The sequence below is a fragment of the Pleurodeles waltl genome, chromosome 4_1, assembly GCF_031143425.1.
Source record: "Pleurodeles waltl isolate 20211129_DDA chromosome 4_1, aPleWal1.hap1.20221129, whole genome shotgun sequence".
Lineage (NCBI taxonomy): Eukaryota > Metazoa > Chordata > Amphibia > Caudata > Salamandridae > Pleurodeles > Pleurodeles waltl.
The window spans coordinates 278415023-278435149 of NC_090442.1; the positions used below are offsets into that span (position 1 = coordinate 278415023).

At 42.4% G+C, this 20127-nt stretch overlaps 1 protein-coding gene across 2 annotated transcripts in view; it reads left to right on the forward strand.

The window, feature by feature from the left end:
* A4GALT (alpha 1,4-galactosyltransferase (P1PK blood group)) overlaps positions 1–20127 on the forward strand; it is a 203564-nt gene that overhangs the window by 2588 nt on the left and 180849 nt on the right. Inside the window, exons 2-4 of one of the 2 annotated variants that reach the window (XM_069228319.1) lie at positions 4351–4544; positions 10898–10943; positions 14329–14407. The gene's annotated coding sequence lies outside the window, so the exon portion shown is untranslated. The remainder of the gene's footprint in view (positions 1–4350; positions 4545–10897; positions 10944–14328; positions 14408–20127) is intronic. The other variant, XM_069228318.1, reaches the window with a different exon arrangement.

The following is a 20127-nucleotide window of genomic DNA, read 5'->3' on the forward strand; positions in this document are numbered from 1 at the left end:
TCCTTTTGTTCCAGTATGATCCAGGTTATCAGGCCACCTTTGGTTGCAATATGATCCTGAATGGGTGAGGCCTGGAGCCTCACACTTAGACGCAAATGCAATGCAGAGGAAACAGACACACATCTCGTTATCACTTCACAGGTGCTTAAGTGAGGCATGCTTTTGACTTTTAGTCCCTGTATATATAAGAAATATGTATGCATTGTAAGAATGTCAGATGCGTGGATCTGTCACAGTATTTACACAAATAACAATTTGTAATACAACTACTCTGTTTCTTTTCTAGAGCTATTGATCCCAGTGCAGGGTGTCAGAGTGCTTTGCATAACATACACATTATACATTGACAATACTTCATGTAATTGTGTAAATCAAATGCACAAGATATTTTACATAAGACAGTGAGGCTTACAAGGTGTAGGAGTCACGTCCTTCATAGCCCACTGTGCTATATTAGTAGGATTAGAATTTATGAACTGTAAGTAACAAAAGGATCTCTGTGTTAAAGGCAATAACCCACTTACCTCTCTAGAGAAAATAAAAATTTGTCATCTGCGTGTTGCATGATGTGCTTTGCAGGACAGACAGACAGACAGTGCTACTTTGATTCAAAACTGGTGCCAGACAAAACACAGCAAAGGCATTAACCTCTGGCGTTACCGCACCATTCTTATTATTCCCTGAAATTTAGTGGCCACCAAGATCTCCTCAGCAGGTGCCTTGACCCCATAAGGTATTTTAAAATGCTGACTTTGCAGCCAATTACGCAGAGCAGATCTTCTTTCATGTTTCTCCTTGTTGCCAATTTCTTTGAGGCAGAGTTTTAAAAAGCACTAAGGGCCTCATTACGACCCTGGCGGCCGGCGGTAAGCTGGTGGTAACAGCGCCAACACCCTGGCGGTGTTCCGCCAGCTATTATGACCGTGGCGCAATAGCCATACCGCCGACCCCTCCAACATACAGCCAGGCTTCCGCCTGGCGGTCATAATCCCCAACCGCCAGCCTGTCCACAGCGGTAAACACTGCCATGGAAAGGCTGGCGGTCAAGGGGACTGGGGGGGCCCCTGCACTGCCCATGCACTCGACATGGGCAGTGCCGGGGCCCCCCAGGCACAGCCCCATTGCGCATTTCACTGCCGAAATGCGCAACGGGTGCACCTGCACCTGCTGCACATCAACATTGCCGCTGGCTCTATTACGAGCCGGGTGCAATGTTGATGTGACTTTTCCACTGGGCGGACGGACCGTCCCGCTGGCCCAGCGGAAAAGTCATAATAGGGAGCCAGATATACTGCCAGCACTGGCGGTATACTGACGCCCGCAACGCCTAAATGTATTATTTGAGTCCCAAATTTTGCATTGGGGTTGTACCACTTTTTTTGGCAAACCCCAAACTAAAATCACATTTGTTAAATCTCGTAAAGCGCTTAAATGTACTCATGATAGACCTGCTAAACATATGTGTCAGGTTTTAATTATCTGACGTCACTTCCTATGAGATCACTTCCTGTGATGCCGCATGCTATGCCACACGCTGTGATGTCACTTGCATACTGCTTGACTTGGTTAGTTCTCCACTTTTTTTTTTTTTTTAAAGGACTTGTGCCCTGCTTAGGAACCCTTAAATCAAACGGACACTATACACTCAGATATTCACATACACGGTAATGTTCTGTGACTTTGAACACAGTTTACTTTAGGTGTTCTTACAGGGTGTGCAACGTTTGTATCATGCGAGCGTAGACTTGCCTAGTTCGTGATCGGTGTCCTACCTTGATTTAACTGAGTATACCACTTTTCTACGTTTACTCACTGGTGTAATTTTTCCTTGCAAATGCGCAACTTTTTTTTCTCATGAGTTATAATATTTCCTCTAGAAATGCTGGTTGGCATTTAAAACGGATGCGCTGTTTTCTCACAAGTTAACTTTACCACCGTTTCTCACGGCGCTTTGAAACCGGATAAAGTTGATGCCGTTTTTACTCTTGCAGCAGCTTAAAATGCGCACAAAAGCGCAGATTTTAACATGCCGTTGAACTTGCATGGGAACCTCCATGCCAGTAAATGCTCTTATGAGTGGAAAATTCGAAAGTTGTCGGGAATGTTTCGATACCCTGATTTACAAGTTTGTAAAGTCGCCTCTGGCACCCTAGCTGCTGGCCAAGACATCAGTGTAAGAATACTAAATAACTAAATTTTTTGTGGGCGAGGACCATGGCGAGCTGATACATAATGAATTATCTGGCAACCCCAGTTTGCCCTTCTTTTAGATGGTTATTGTAATGCTCAAAAGTGAATTAACTCCGCCTGACAGATAGCTGTGCTATTCTGAAAACGGAAAGCAATATTTTACAATTGTTCAGTTCAGGTGTCTGGGGGACTGGGTCTATTTATATTCTTTTGAGTGTGCTAGTAAGACACACCCAGATTTTTGGGCTGAGTTTACAGCACACTCTTTTGTTTTTGATGCCACTGTTTCACGCAGTTGTGAAGTTTGGTTCCAGCTTTGTTACAGCTCCACGTGAACCAACATAATGCATGGCCAGTTTTAGAGCTTGTGGCCCTTGTGTGGCAACCTTTTGTGGCGCCACCCCATTGACCTCCTTCTCCATGGATTCTCTCACTACCACCTTCCAACAGTGCCACGCATCTTTCCATAGCCCCCCTCACCTGCCTCTCATTTGTTTTATAGCGTTACTCATGCCAGCGTAGGGTGTCACAGCACTTTACATCACACACACACACACACACACACACACACACATATTAAACAGAGACAATGAATCGTTAATGTTTCAATCAGTGTATGGGAAATGTTACACAGAACAATGAGGATTACAAGGTGTAGGAATCGCATGACATCCATACTAGTTGCCTGTATATTTTCAAGAGTGTTTGGTCTGGAGAAGCACAAACTCATGATTTATAAGGTAGCTCAGTGATTGGGGTTGGCTTCACTAATAAGAATGTATTTCTACCTAAACAAACTCTTTTTAGCAACATCAGGCTAATGAAAGACTGGGGAAAAAAATAAGGTTCTGACCTCTATCGTGCAGTTTGCATGCAGGTGTTTGACAACCCATACGTCACTGTGGTATAACAGGATTGTAACTTATGGACTGCAGGTAGCAAAATGATTTATGTGACAAAAGCAGTAACCCACTGAGCTATCCCTGTAAAGTACAGTTCTGTGATCTGCATGGAACACTTTCTTTGCAGCAGGCATATTAACCATCTGCGCTCTCTTATGGTGAGTCAAAACAGCCACTTTACAAAAATCCAGTCTAGTGTCAGCAGGAACATTAATCACCAGTTAGCTTGACATTTTTATTGTTGCTTGAAAACAGCTGGGCATACAAGCAACCCTGCAGCAGGTGCATTTAAACCCATATGTTATTTCTAAACACAGAGCTCCCCCAAGGTCAGCACCAGGCACAGCTGCACTGGTTGGGGCCCTGTCAAGCTGGTCCTGACAGGTGAAGTATTATCCAGCGAATAGTTGTGTTTATCAAATGAAAAACAATTAAACTACATGCAAATTACAACTAGCAATGGCATGCGAATAGATGTTTTTCAAGCGGTATCAGTGCCCTTTGTTGAGCACATTATCAGCTTTTAATTCTTTGTATCTCATACATGCCTACAGACCTGATGCAGACGGGGAATCCAGAATTTTTAAGTTCAAAACGGCCTTATTTCAGCTATCTCCTGCCTAAAATTGCACCTGCTTCTATGTAAGTCAATGGGGAAAATACATTCACCTGATTTTTTTTTTTCTTCAAAATCCCCCTCTTAGCAGCTTGAAAATGTTGGCATTTATGATACCCAGGGCCACTAGAATTGTGCGTCAGGAGAGGGCCAAATTATACAGCAAGAAAAGTAAATTATGTGGCACAATGCAGCACATTTTGTGATAGTATCACTTCATTATTTTGACATTTTTACACTTTTTAATACTCTCTGGACATTGGTTGCACCTTATTACCAGTGTAACACCCAAATATAGCAATAGGCAACAGAAAAGTGACCAGTCAACCTTTGAAAAGGGTCTTCCAATGCGCAGCAATATATGTTGCTGCATTTTAGTATCTTTTGAATCGTTTGAGATAGAAACACTTTTTTTTGTTAAAATCAGCGGATGATGGATTATGTTCCAAATATGACAAATCTATAATTAGGCAAAAAAAGCAGCAGCCGCACAATCGCATAATTTCAGTGGCCTTGATGATTCATTTGCCCTTATTGGATTAGAGAGGACAAAAAGTGAAATGGGCAAACACTAGTTGTTTATGTGGATGATAATGCTGTGGCCTCTGGACACTCGCCATCTCTGTTTTAAACCTACTGCAGAGACAAGCTACCCTGAGACCTGTCACCCCATCACAGACTTACCATTCCTCTCGAAAATCCTGGAGTACTGTGTTGCATCCCAGCTGGAGAACAACCTTTTTCGATGATATCAAGTTGGGTTTCGGTGCCAAGCACAGCACAGGAACTTCAATGGTGGGTTGCCAGCATGCCACGTGAACCGGCCCCAACTTTCAGTGAGTTTAGAACAATAGTAATTATAAATCATACTTGCATAGTGACTGCCATGTGCATTGCATAGCTGTTACTAATATGAATGTGGAGAAGTTCTATAAAGTTGGAACCATACCTCTATCATCCATCACATTTCACTCTGTCTCTTTAGCGCAGCCTTGCAAGTTCTTTATGGCTTTGTCAGTTTTCCAATCTTTCTCTTCCAACTTCCTTCACTCTTTTCTGCCTTTGTCTCTTTTGCTCTGGTTCAAGGTTTGATGAGGAAAAATAAGTACAGTCTCCAAAAAAATGATGGCCTGTGCTCACCTAGACACTGTTTAGAGTTGGCTTTGTATAATAAAACCTATACTGGTTCCAATAGTTAAAAAGGTGTTTCAAATTCTGACCTCGGTTTTTGTGAAAGACAAAATGTGTAGTCTGAGCATATGAGATAGTTTAAGTGGACATATCAGAGGTGCTTCACAGTCTACACATAGTAAAGAGACAGCATTCACAGCGAGAAAAGCAGTACTCTATGGGTTCTGGCAGTTCCAGGGGATTAAAAAAGGTTGTACGATGCCCACAGATGCGGGCTGAGAGAGTCTGTCCCCTGAGCCTGTTTTGCCTCGTTCTCCTGGCTGCTGCTCCTTCTCTCTTCAACTCCAAAATGGCAATCACATGCATGAGGGTTTGCAGCTGTTTGTAAGGCACTCACCAGGTAGTCCACTTCAGTTTTTCGTTCTTTTTTCCATTTCCATCATGGCTGATCCTCCCTTGATTTCTCCCTGACTTCCAAATCACTTTTGCTACTAGCTATGTGGTGTTTGGTGTAATTTTCTTTCCCCTTTCTTTCACATTTAAAAGCCTCAGTCTGGTTGGAGGGTCTGTTATAACAAAGCCAGGTTCCTTCAGCTCCCTCTGCTTGCTGATCCAGGTCCTCCCTACCTAGATTAACAGTTCCACTTGTTAGCTACATTGGTTTGACAAAGTAGTAAACATTGAGAAGAAATGCAACAAAGAGAGAAAATTGGTAAAAGGCATGATATTTAAAAAATAAATACCGAGGGAATAATTTAGATTAAAGTTTGGTATCTCCGTAAAAGTCAATCTTACCCTTTGCAGCATATTTTCTAAATAGCTGATATAAAAGTCCAAACTGGGAGAAGTTGGAGAAGGAAGGGGAGAATGTGGTTGTACTTTAGGACATAAATGCAAGAAATGTTCCTGTGGTCACATGATTTTCTGAACATTTAAACATTACTGGTTGTTTTAAAAAAAACCTGTTAGACCTGTCAGCTCTTGGTGTGGTTTCCCCTGTCTTTTCGGCTTCTGACCTCCTGTTATGATCCTGTGCTTAGCTTTGTTTTTGATGGCTTTTGGACTCTGGGCAGTTTACCACTTCTGAACAGTGCTAAAGTGCAAGTGCTATCTGTCTAAATTGTATTGGTGATTGGTTCCTGGCACATTTGATTTACTAGTAAGTCCCTAGTAAAGTGCACTGTGTGCCCAAGGCCTGTAAATCAAATGCTAAAAGTGGGCCCGCAGCTCTGATTGTGTCACCCACATCAGTAGCCCTGTAAACATGTCTCAGACTTGCCACTGCTGTGTCTGTGTGTGCAGTTTTAACTGCCAGTTCGACCTGGCAAGTACACCAATCTGCCAGGCCCAAACCTTCCCTTTCACTGCATGTAACTCACCCCTGTATCAGGCCCAAGACAGCCCAATGGGCAGGGTGCGGTGTATCTAAAAGGTAAGACATGTACTAATGTGTTTTACATGTCCTGATTGTGAAATACTGTTAATTCCTTTTTCACTATTGCAAGGCCTATCTCTCCCATTGGGTTGCATGGGGATTGGCTTGAAATATCTTTTAAGTGTAGTTTCCCATTGGGATAGAGATATGGAGTTTGGGGACTCTCAACTCACAATTTAAAAATACATCTTTTTGCGAAGTTGGTTTTTAGATTGTCAGTTTGAAAATGCCACATTTAGAAAGTGGTCATTTTCTTGCTTAAGTGTTCTGTTACTCTGCCTTGCTGCTAAATACACATCTGGTCAGACTGACAGTTGGGTTGTTTGTGAATTCAATCTAGACGGTGACACAAAGGGAGTTGTGGTGTGTCCTGCACACCCTGAAGAGTCTTCCCGGGCTAGAGTGGGAGGGATGATCTGACACCTGCTCTTAAAACGACTGTGCCTGTCCTCCACACAATACAGTCTCCAACCCCCTAGAGTGTGGCTGGGGCAAGGAAGGGTCTTGTGCATTACAAAGGCTTTCCTTTGAAGTTTGCCTACTTCAAAGGCAGAAATTAGTATAAGTATTGGAGTGCTGACCCCACATCTTTAGGTTGGTTCTACATCAAGAGGAATCTGTGCCAAAGAGAAGACCTTGATGCTTGAGGAGGACCTGCCACTCTGCGTGTTGCGTTGCTGTGCTGGCCTACTGCTGCTGCTTCTGCCTTGGGAGTGAGAGGACTGTACTTTGCTTTCTTAAATCCTGCTTATGAAGTTTCTCCAAGGGCTAGGACTGAGCTTGCCCCCTGTTCTGAAGTCTGAGGGCCATCAAATACTTCATCTGCCAGTACCTGGGCTCTCTTGTTGAGACCCCATCATGCCAAGTGGTAGCACATCCAGTCCATGGGCCTTTGAAAGGAGAAGCAGGTGAACCTAAGGTGAAAATCCACGCACCGGAGCCGAGCAGCAGAAAAATTAACGCATCACCTGTACCGTGGCGGAAACATTGGCGCAGCGCCAGTGAAATCGACTTATCGCCTGCTCAGCGCGGATTCATCATTGCCGTGCGTCCGGATGTTCCATGCATCGTCCCGGGGTGTCAAAATCTTCAACATCACCGCACGGACCGGAGGTTGCCTGCCCGGAAATCAACACATCCCTTCCTTGCGAGGAACGAATTGACGCATCACTTACTTGGCGGAGAAAGAATCAATGCAAAGGCTCACTTGCGAGTAATGAATCCATGCATTGCTTGCTTTTCTGATGCATGCCCGCCCCTGCGAATTTATTTTTAATGCATAGCAGGTACTTTGTGCGAAAACAATGCATCCATTGACACTTATGGATCACAACTTTTTTGTAACTTTAAAATGTGATATCTTTGTGTATGTTGGATTTTTGTCGTTTTGGTCTTGTTTAATTTAGATAAATATTGGCTGTTCTTCTAAACTGGTGTGGAGTCCTCCTGTGGTGTTTTCACTGTTACTGTGTATGTTTGTACAAATACTTTACTCATTGCCTCTGAGATAAGCCTGACTGCTTGGGCCAAGCTACCAAGGGTGTGAGCAGGGGTTATCTGAGCTGTGTATCTCCCTTACCCTGACTAGAGTGAGGGTCCCTACTTGGACAGGGTGTGAACTGACTGCAAACTAGAGACCTCATTTCTAACCAAACCCAACCACTGGGGTAAAATAATTCTCTAGAATTCTTAACTCGCAACATACTGATATGATTTAATAATACATTTGCCACACTATAAATTCATTGGAACAGCTTTTTTTCATGAATCCATTTAAAAACATTTTTTTTTATAATTAAGTGATCTGTGTTCAAACTAAAGTGCACATGCTGTAAATGGTGATGAAGGGCCTGATTTAGATCTCAGCGCAGGGGTTACTCTGTCATAAACACATAGGATATCCCGTCCCACGTATTACCATCCCCATAGGCTGTATGGGATCGTAATACAAAGACGGGATATCTGTCACATTTGTGATCGAGTAACCCATCTGCCAAGATCTAAATCAGGCCCTAAGTGTGTATCCACTAAACATAATGGAGAATAGGGAACACGATCAGGCAAGACACCTTCTGCTCTTTCACCATAGATATCCTGACGTAATCGTCACCAAGTAATCAAACATCTTCTGTTCATACTGTGACTAATTACAAAGCAGTCCTCAATAAGCAAACAAAACCCTACAGCTATGCAACTGACCCCATACTTTCTACCTTGGCCAATATAAAATCAATCACTAATTACAACTCGACTTGAAATTATCAATCTGTCTTCATAATAATTGTATTGCTTATTCACTCAAAATAGGACTTGTTGAATCTCTGTTTTAAAACCTACTGCAAAAACAAACTATCCTAAGAACTTTCACCCCATCACAGACTTACCATTTCTCTTGAAACTCCTGGAGTACTGTAATGCATCCCAGCTGAAGAAGAACATTTTTGATGATTTTAAGTCAGCTTCTGTGCCAAGCACAGCACAGGAACTTCAATGGTGGGTGTGACAGAAGATACTATAAAAAATGTCAACAACAATCATAGTTGCCTTCTTTCTCTTTTAGACCTGTCTCGGCTTTTGATACAGTGGACCATAAAATACTCCTCCATAATTTCAAGGAATGCCTCAGAATTAATGACACTACTAAAATGGATAAAATCCTATCTTGTAAGCAGATACCAATGAGTTAAAATTAGATAGTCTATCTCCAGGCTGAAGTCTGTGATCTGTGGCATATTACAGGGCTCAAACTGGCACATTTACTTTTAAAGATCAATTTTGAACCCCTTAGAGCTGTTCTAGGAATTCTGTATCATCTGTATGCAGACGAGACCCAGCTATATCTCCGAATCTCTGCTGATGATGATCATTCAATATTGTCAACCTCCCAAGCCAACATTATAAAATGGCTAAAAGATCAACAGCTAAAAGTAAACAAATATTGGTTAAATGGAATCTGTTATGCCTGCTTTCATCCTAAGGCACCAAATTCAAGAAAACCCTGGGAAACACATTAAACAAAACATTCAACCTTGGAGCCCACTTCAAGAATATTGAATTGTGCATTTGGACCTCTCAGTAGTTGCAAACGATGACAATGCATGTCTACTTGAATCCTGAGCCAGCAATTTAAATGCAGTAGACACAATAGTGAATATTGAAAGAAGGGATGTAGGGGGTAAACTGTCTTGTATTTTAGAAAACCATGAGTCTTTGGGAAGAATGCATTTTACCCCATAAAGGAGGTGAGGAGGTACACCAGCCTTGTGATACTCCAGAGCTAAAGAATATAAGACAGAAACATCTTCCCCCTTCCTTTTTGCAGAACTCATTTGTTCAATTTCTTTTCTTTTCTGCAATGTTAATTAAAGCTCTTTTGAAGTACTGTGGCCCACAAGATGCAAACCCTAAAGTAAGTATGCCCATTACAGACTGGTGTGCCACCTTTAGGTGTAGGGTTAGAATACCCAAAGAATGCACTGAGCTAGTACTTAAAGGTGAAGGCAAGCCTGTGGAATCAAGAACCACACCGTACATGCTGCAAGGAATAATTTGTTTGATATAGGTGAAGGTGACGAACCTAACGATTTCTCTGATGCCGGGCCTCATTCTGTAGTGTTCTCCTTTCTACTTGTTGCTATGTACACCATACAAAACTTCCCCCCGCCTTAAGCTGTCCACAGTTTGCTGGTGGTTCTCTGCTAGGTCTGCATCAATATATCAATACCTTCATACAAAGACAAATTATTTTTAGAAGGCCAAAGACTGGGACAGAAAATTACGTTTACAGTGAAAAATAGTTTCCTTAACATAAGTACTCCAATTAGTCCTTTCGTTTGGTGACCAGTGTGTTTTCATATCTTCTTGACTGGGATGGGTATATTGGTCTGAGTATTCCAATAATGGGGAACCCCTGATAAATTGGATTTTAAACGCAGTCGTTTAGCTGGTAAGCAAAGCAGTTGCAAAGAGGATAAGGCGGTTGCATTGTGGATGGGCACTAGAAAAAAACAGTGTTGTGAGACAGTGTACATATTGAAATTAAATGTAAGAATATTATATGTTCAATAACAATTACTGGTACATTCACGTTGACTGGGGTGTTAAACCACCCACACAATGATGTTAAACAGATGAGTTATGAGAAAATCGGAAGACAATCTTGATGAAGGCCAGGTTAAGTAAAAATAGTTGTGATAGAGCATTTTATGTATTTTGGTCATAATTGATGATACTGCATAAAAGATTAATCAAAGGCAAAAATGTGCTACTAGCGTAAACCTTCATGTTGTGCTCAAAATGTTTTTAGGTTTCGCCTGCACATCGCTTGCACTGTGCTTACAAAGTCTTTCCTTTCTAAAACAAATTCTTTAAAGGGACTTAGACCCTGCCCCTATTTCGCTCCTTCCTTTCCTGAACTTCCCATTTACTCATTCCAACGTCTCTCCAACGTCGCTGGAATTTACTTGCTTTTATTGTCTATCAGGTCACTTCATGCTGTTCTGCTGCTCTGCTTCCGTCGTCGCATGGAACGTGGCCAAAGTACACCTTTTGGTTTTTGGTGATTGGTTACTTGTTAGTGTCTTTCCACTAGTTACTCAATCTTCTTTGTTCTTCCTCATGTAGGTCGTTTGTCGGCTGCTCGTGTTTTAGGAATCTTCTGAGTTAGTAGGTGAGTGAGCGTGTATTTTTTTTTCACCCCAGAAGCAACATGAGTCAATATTTATTAAATAGCAAATAACAAAGTTGGAAAGCATCTTCTGGAACATATGTGTCACTTTAGCGTATGGCACTCTGTGGCAATATAAAGTGGTTATTAGGGCCAATTCACTCTGGAGACTTCCAAGGCTGTTCTAACGCGTGCTAAGATCTACAAACGTCAAAAAGCCAGGCAGTCTGCTTGTTTCAACTGTGTTTCACTCTCATTCCACTCTTTTCCTATCCAATATTTTTTATTTCAACATTTAGATGTATTAAACATGCTGTCATTGGATGCTCTTGCCCAACGAAGTAAAAAACAGTAACGTTTAAGAGCATTTAAAAGAAGCAGTCAAAATATACAAAACATGAACGTCCCCCCGTAGCTGTTTACATGTCATTAAATCGTAATGTCCTTACGCCTTTCAATCAAGTTTCTGCTACGCATATGGCATTGCTTTGGGTTTATTGCTTTTAGAGGTACATATTTTGCAGTTTCTTAATTTATTTTTACCTCTGATTTAAATGGTGCAGCGGATGCAGTGGCACCGGGGCCATCAGGTGTCAGAACCCCTCTAAACAGAGATTATTGCTAAATTGTACCACTAAACAGGCAGTCCCAAGTGCAGTTATCTTGCAGGCACTAAAGTAATCATTTGAATGGTGCAGCAGGTGCAGTGGGACCTGGCCAAAAAGTTGTCATAACTCCTCTAAACACCAAATATTACGATACTTTACTACTAACTAGACAGTCACAGGTGCAGTTACATTGCAGGCAGTAGGGTAATGATTTGAATGATCTAGCAGGTGCAGTGGCTCCGGGTTCAAAAGTTGTCAGATGCTCTCTAAACACCAATTATTGCTATATTTGACAACTAAATGGGCAGCCACATGCAGCAGATGCACTAGTACAGTGGCCAAAAGCTCTAGGAACCCCACTAAAGACAAATTATTATTGAATTTTGCTACTAAACAGGAGGTCACAAGTGCAGTTATCTTGCAGGCACTAAGGTCATAATTTTAGTTGTGCAGCAGGTGCGATGGCACTGGGGCCACAAGGTGTCAGAACTCCTCTGAATGCAGATTATTGCTAAATATTGCCACTAAACAGTCAGTCACAAGGGCAGTTAGCTTCCAGGTGCTAGGGTCACGATTTTAACAGTGCATCGGGTGCAGTGACACCTGGGCCCAAAGCTCCAGGAACCCCACTAAATAGTGCTATATTTTACTAGTGATCAGGCAGTTATTTTGCAGGTATCGTGGTCATTATTTGAATGGTGCAGCAGGTGCAGTGGCACTGGGCCCAAAGGTTTTCTGAACTCCTTTAAACACTTACTATTTCTGTATTTTACAACTAAACAGTCAGTCACAATTGCAGTTACCTTGCAGATAAAAGAGGAATGATTTGAATGCTGCAGCAGGTGCAGTGACATCAGGACCAAAGGCTCCAGGCACCCACTAAACCCTGATTATTGCTATATTTTACAACTAAACCGGCAGTCACAAGTGCATTTATCTTGCAGGCACTAGGGTCATGATTTGAATGATGCAGCAGGTGCAGTGTCACCGGGGCCAAAAGTTGCCAGAACTCCTCTCAACACCAAATATTGCTATGTGTTACTACTAAACAGGCAGTCACAAGTGTAGTTATCTAGTAGGCACTAGGGATATGATTCCAGTGATGCAGCAGGCGGACTGACACTGGGACTAAAAGCTCTAGGATTTCTTCTAAACACCAAATATTGCTCCATTTGTCTATTAAATAGACAGTCACAAGTGCATTTATCTTGCAGGCACTAGAGTCATGCTTTGAATGGGCAGAAGGTGCAGTGGCACCAGGCCTAGAAGTTGCCAGAACCCCTCTAAACACCAAATATTGCTATATTTTACTTTTAAGCATGCAGTCACGACTGCAGTTATCTTGCAGGCAGTAGGGTCACGATTTTAATGGTGCAGGAGGTGTAGTAACTCCGGGGCCAAATGCTCTAGGAACCCCTCCAAACACCACATATTGCTATATTTTACTACTAAACAGGAAGTCATAAGTGCAATTATCTGCAAGCAGTAGGGTCATGATGTGAATGGTGCAGCAGGTGCAGTGGCACTGACTCAAAACTTGTCATAACTCCTCTAAACACCTAATATTGCTATATTTTTCTACTAAACAGGCAGGCACAAGTGTAGTTATCTAGCAGGCACTAGGAATATGATTCCAGTGGTGCAGAAGGAGGTGCAGTGACACCCGGGCAAAAGCTCTAGGAACCCCTCTAAGCACCAGATATTGCTATATTGTACTACTAAACAGACTGTCAAAACTGTAGTTATCTTGCAGGCACTAGGGTCATTATTTGAATGGTGCAGCAGATAGAATGGTACCGGGCGCACAAGTTGTCAGAACTCCTCTAAACACTTACAATTGCTATATTTTACTACTAACCAGGCAGTCACAATTGCAGTTACCTTGCAGTTAAAAGGGGAATGATTTGCATGGTGCAGGGGGTCAGTGACACCGAGGTCAAAGGCTTTAGGGACCCCAATAAACACAGATTATTGCTAAATGTTACTACTAAACAGGCAGTCATAAGTGCAGTTATCTAGCAAGCACTAGGGTTATGATTTCAGTGGTGCAGCAGGTGCAATGGTGCCGGGAGCAAAAGCTCTAGGAACCCCTCTAAACACCAGATATTGCTATATTTCACTACTAAACAGGCAGTCACAAGTGCAGTTACCTTGCAGTCCATAGAGTCATGATTTGAATGGCGCTGCAGGTACAATGGAACCATGCCCAAAAGCTATAGGAAACCCACTAAACACAAATTATTACTAAATGTTACTTTTAAACAGACAGTCACAGGCTTAGTTGTCTTGGAGGCACCAAGGTCATTATTTGAATGGTGCCACAGGTGCAGTAGCATCTGGGGCCAAAGGTTGTGATAACTCATCTAAACACCAAACATTGCTATATTTAATTTTACTACTAAACAGGTAGTCAAAATTGCAGTTACTTGCAGTTAAAAGGGGCACGATTTGACTGGCAGCAGGTGCAGTGCCACTCTACTAAGTACACAATACTATACTCTAATACAATGCCATAATAAATGAGGTACAAAGTACACGTGTGAAGCCCTTGAATATTATTTAAACATACATCACAACACAAACAACTACTCACAGTTTATAAAATTTTAAACAAACATCATTATAACCTTTTTTCAACATTTACAATCCGGTTAGTAAGATAGAATTCAAAAGAAAAACCACATGCAAAACCTATTGGCTTTGCGTATGCTTGTTCCTTATAGCATTTCCTATGCAGCAAAGTGATCAGCTAATTTTCACTTTTTGATTTTTACCAACAGACTGCATCTTGGGGCATGTTCTGAATCTGCCTACCACTGAAGATCTTTGAGGTGCTGGGATAAACTTGTGATTTAAAAGGTGAGTGTAAACAATCTGAATCTGTATTATGACAACTATAGAAAAGTTTGGGGAAAAAGTACAGTTTTGACTGTCCACAAAGTCAAATTGCTGGGGAAGCCATGTCTAGCACAGATTCTGTTCCTGCTTCAGATGGAGGTTCATAGGACTCTTTTCTCTCCTAGATGTAGAATGTATGCATTCTGTATGGGAGACATGAGGTTAGTCAGAGGCAGACTTACTTCAGGAACAGAAGCCAGTAAAATGTCCTCAAGCAACACATGTGGTGCTGCAATTTCCAGTTTTTTTTTTATTGGTTTGTCGCGTGGGCTCTCATTATTCTAAATGAGACTACTGGATTTCTAGGTAGCAGGATCTATAACGGTGTGGGGGACTGAGTCTGACCCACGTGTAAAGAACTCTGTCACCCTAAATCCGTTTTTTGCTCCGGCTAACTAGCAGTGCCTCATTTCTCCCATCTGGAAGGAATGATTTGGCAGCCGAGCGCATGACATCTTTGGAACTTCTCAGGGAAGTCGTGGTTACTCAGATCCAAACCAACTCTCTTATTTCCAATATGATCTCATATACAAATGACAAAGACAGTATAAGTTTTATATTATGTTTTAATAAAACGACTGTATTTTAGATATTAAGGCGTGAGCCGCAATAACCAGAACGATACAACACAGTAGGATTGAAATAGTCACCAGGAGAGTAAAACATAAGAACAAAGCTATCATATTGTCTAACAGTTTCTACTCTCCCTCTGCTTGTTCTATTTAGAGCACAGCATGTTAAGCTTCTAGCTTGCCTATTAGAATCACTGTGGAGACATCAGCCCTCATACCTGAGCAAAGACCTGTGATCTTGGTTCAGCATCTGCAACGAGGCAGTCAGCGTCTAGTTGTGGTTCCCTGGTCGGAATCTCCCTCTTGCGTGTATTGGGACAAGGAAGTGTTTATATAACTAACATGTCATCGTGATCACAAAATGTCCCTTCGCAGGAATGCCAAGTCTAAACTCTTACCACGTCTATCGGCAATGTACCAGACTGTATCCTTGACTGAAGCACAGAGTAAATATGTTATGGAGAACTCCAGTGCTGAAGTAGGCAAAACAGTGTGATATGAATAAAAAAACAACACCGTAGAACTGGCTATTTGAAAAATAACAGTACGAAGCCTAATAAAAAGCATGTAGAGCAAAGTGCACAGAGGCTCTAAGCTGTCAGCAAATGAATGAAATATATTCAGGGCAAAGTGTACAAAGGCCTAAAGCCTGAAGCTAAAGCGCAACGAATACGTAAAACTAACCACACTACACCCTCCCCTTGTCGGTAGCAAGTGGTTCCAATAATATAAAAGGATGCCCCAAATATAAACAATACCTAAAACAATTATTTCGACAAGGTGAGCAGACAACAAAGTCATAAATTTAGGTAACATGTGATCATAAAGCCAAATTCAATATAGTGTCAATTTCGTAAAAATCCAATCGTTAGATAGAAGCAACAGAACGCAGGAGTTCCTCCACTTCGATATATGTCAATATCGGAAGATCCACGTCACAAAGTACCATGGAGCAGGTGTGATCCAAAGCCACAAAACCATTCAGGGCGGCACCCCGTGTAGGGCCTATGAAAGAGACAATACCATCTTCCTCCAGGAAGGGAATCTCATAAACTGCCTCACGAAGCAAGCGCATCCGTAGTGCACAGGTCTGGGAATGAGCCCTAATCGGGAACATCAACAGATCAGCATCGACCAATGGAGGGCGCTGCAATGAGAGACAGAGAGCCAGTGCATGTTCAAACGAGCACCAAAGGCATCGAAACACGGGTTGCACACAATCCAAAACCGGTCTGAATGACAGAGACCAGTCACACTCCAAATATCCCAGGAGTGTCGCTCCAAAATGCTGCATCATGCGTTCACGACACAGCTGCGCTGACGGGAGCAGCAATACAGGATCTCGTTGTGACGGGACAGCCATTGCGAAAAAATAGCAACAACAGCAAGACTCCAGCCAATAAAGCCAAAGTAATCTGGAAACCCCCAAAAATGCTTCCGAAAATAGAATGTATAGCCGAAGGTATCAAACCGAATATGGAAGAGAAGGTATGAGCAAAACCAACACCAACGACTTTGAAAAAATTTGCAATACCAGCAGTGCTGGATGCATTAAATATACGTCCCACAAGTTCACCGAAGTGATTTGGAAAGTTAGTATTCAAAAGGGACTGTATCTCCGCCGATGACCTTGCCACCTGAAGTGCGTAGGTCTCGCTAGCAGATGTAAGGGCCACATGCTTTTGAAACAATAAAGCTTTTAGCCGACTCAACTTGTCGAAATCAACCTTGGAAGTAGCAATATGAGGCCAGATGTCCGCTACCTCCCTAAATTGAGTGGGGGGAAACAACACATTCCCGCAGCACGTAACGGCCTTGTTGACAACGACGATGTAAACTATTCCGGCACGCATGCCACAGCAGCGTTCGCTGTTAAGAACAATGTAACTGCCGTTAGAAAGCACCTGGAAAGTGTTTTTAATAACCGGGACTGGAACTCCCTTCAGATAACAAGCTAAGTTAGCAATCGAAGCGTTACACGCCCCGTGCAAGGACAGCTGTTTACAAACCATTGAATGGCTGACAGAAGCTTCGCATTCGCTGCCGCTAAGAAAAACCTCCTTCAAACCATTAACACATCTGTACTGAAAGGGAAGGTCCCACACCTCGTGTATGTAACTGTCTCCCAATAGTTCATATCTACCCACCGGAATGTGCTTCAAACACGAAGTAAATTGCAAAGTAGAGATAGGCAAATTAATAACCCCATGAATCAACCACTCAGCTGACGGAATCTCAGCTACTGTGAAAGGCAGTTTCTCTAATTTCTCAATATTTAACATAACATATGTCGCTTCCTTTTTAGCCATCAGTTGTTGTTGACGAGTCAAATTAAAAGAGATAAAGATCTCTCTGGCACGAACGTGCTGCCATGGAACGCGACCCGCCTTCAAGGTCTGAAGAGTCCAACCCAGCTGCATGATGGACCGCGTCTGACTCTGCCCATGATATAAAGAAGACATGTCCGATTTAATAATGTCAATGGCAGAGGAAACAATGCTGTCAATCGTGTAAACACGGTCAGAAAGGGTGTGCATGCCATTATCAACAACAGACAAAGTCTGCATCAGATTTTCTTGATCAATCTGCCTCAACCGGGCTGCAGCCTCTTGTTGTGAAAGCTTCCAAATCTCGTTATAAACCTCGTATAAGAACCTTTTCTTCCGTGGTACTTTGGGACCTGACAAAAAATCTTGTAAATCAGTATCATTAGACAGTAACGTGAGATGTGACTTAACTGCATCCAGCGTGGATGACTTCAACCATTGCTGACAAAGCTTCCCCACACTGTATGTAGTTATAATATCAGCATGTTCTGGTGAAACGTAACAAGGGTCTGCCCTACTAGTCCTGAGCCCCCCTGAAGAGGTGACAAAACGTTGATGACACATATTAGTGTCTACAGGCCATAATAACCACCCGCCTGGATGTAACGATGAAGTGTTAAGCGTACCATTCTGGACCCAATGTGTAATGTCACTGAAAGTAGCATTCACATAGTGCTGCCAATTTTTTAATTTAGAAGGGACAAGTATACTAGGCAAAGTCAACTCCCTAATCGTTGCTAAGCCCAAACAGCTAGTCTGTTGTACTGTGTCATTGAGGAAAATAATCTGCACAGGGATAATACATGCTCTAAATAACGTGTCCCTGCCTCGCATTTGCCAATTTTTCGAACCCCAAACACTTTTTAAGTCAACAGTTTTAAACCAGTATTCATATCACTCGACCGAAAGTTTAGATACAAACAAATTGGAATACAGTAATTTAGTATCGGTCAATAACATTTGCTTATTAGAATACGGTGCAACTTTAAAATAGTAGGACTTAGCATCACGTGGATCATGCCCAGAAAAATATGCAAATTTATCATAATGCGTTTTTGAACTCCCTTGTGGAGGAGTCGAGCAATGTTCCCATTGCACATAATTAAACATGGACTTGGGGCTACTAGCTTTATGAATAAAGTGGTGTCCATAATAGTTGTAACAAAACATGTCACCATGATTATCTCTAAACTGGTAAGCATCATCATCGTCATAGACAGTATAATATTGCAAATCCGTAAGCATAGAATCTACTGTCTTCACATCCCAATCATCAGAAACAATGCCAGGTATAACAATATCATTCATCGATAATTTGAGGACATACGGTATTTGAATCAATTCAGTGGGACCATATATATCAAACATTACTTTATCCCACACAATTCCATCCGGAACTGGTATAGCAGAAATGTTCACTGTGGACAAGTCTCTTCGAACCATATGAGACGAAAAATGCGGTTTTAACACAGTCTCCACGTGCTCAATGTCAGATCGATCAGGAAGAAAATGACCATGTATTATCAGAAAAAAAGTAACCACAAATCCCAACCATAATAAAATAGTCATCACGGCCAAAAACAGCCAAAAATAGTTCCAAGGAAAAACAAAATATGTGCGTTTAAGCCAACCCAGCAGCCGTCGTGGACAGAAGACATCGAGGACGAGGAGCCGGACACATCATTATCAGCGTCGTTGAAGCAGCCAGAAGCAGTTCTAGCAAAAGGTGCAACTGTGAACAAAGAAGCAGATGGAGGCTCTCGCCGTGGCACGCTATAAACCACATGTTCAGAAACGTCAGTAGAACGTACAGCAATTTGATCACAAGATTCCATATTAATCGCCGTCGGTGGAACAATCGCAAGATCATCATCCACCCTCCCCAAGCTCGGAGAGGAAACAGTGTCGATGAAAATCACCTGCAGCGGGACTTCCTCCCCAGTAGTGAGAGGGATTCCGGAACTACTGGGTGTCCCTCTTGGTCTGCTGTTCAGAATCGGCCACATGTTGTAACTTGACATTATCAATGGAAACAAAACGATTTCCTTTGGCCCCTCGCAGCGGCGGTAAAATCACAGTTCTCGTGCCGCTCACCCCCAACACAGGGACAGGTTCGCGATAAGAAGGACCAAATTATTTTTTAACTGCGACCTTTTCACGCACTAGATCCCCAATCCTGGGTATCCAACCAGTAGGTGTTACTGGCTCATCCTTAATTCCTGAGGAGGCAGCACTGGCAGAAGAGTTATCTTCACGGAATTGTTGTAAATCCTGCAAAACAGTGACACGATCATTTATGTCAAAGGGCGTATCTGCCGCCTCCACACCAGGACCATCTAGATCAGGAACATACATTCGTGTTCCAAACAGGCACTCATATGAAGTACGACCCCCCAGTCTCCTTCTAGGCAAGTTATTAAGTGCTCTCTGTACTCCATATAGGTGGGCTAGCCAACCACGACCCGTACCTATAACTCTGGCCGTTAAGGACTGCTTTAAATCACGATTTAAACGCTCCACGACAGAATTTCCCTCGGGATGAAATGGAGACGAGAATTGGAGTTGGACCCCCAACGAAGCCATGGTGTCCCTGAATGCCTTAGAGGCAAAAGCAGGGCCCTGGTCCGAATGAAAAGCTGCAACTGCAAACATATCGACAAAGATGCGCAAATCTTTAATAACAGTTTGAGCGTCAGCCGAGCGTTGTGGCCATACCCATACAAATCTGGAGCACGAATCTACAGCAACCAATATATATTTGTATGCACTATCTGGTGTCAGC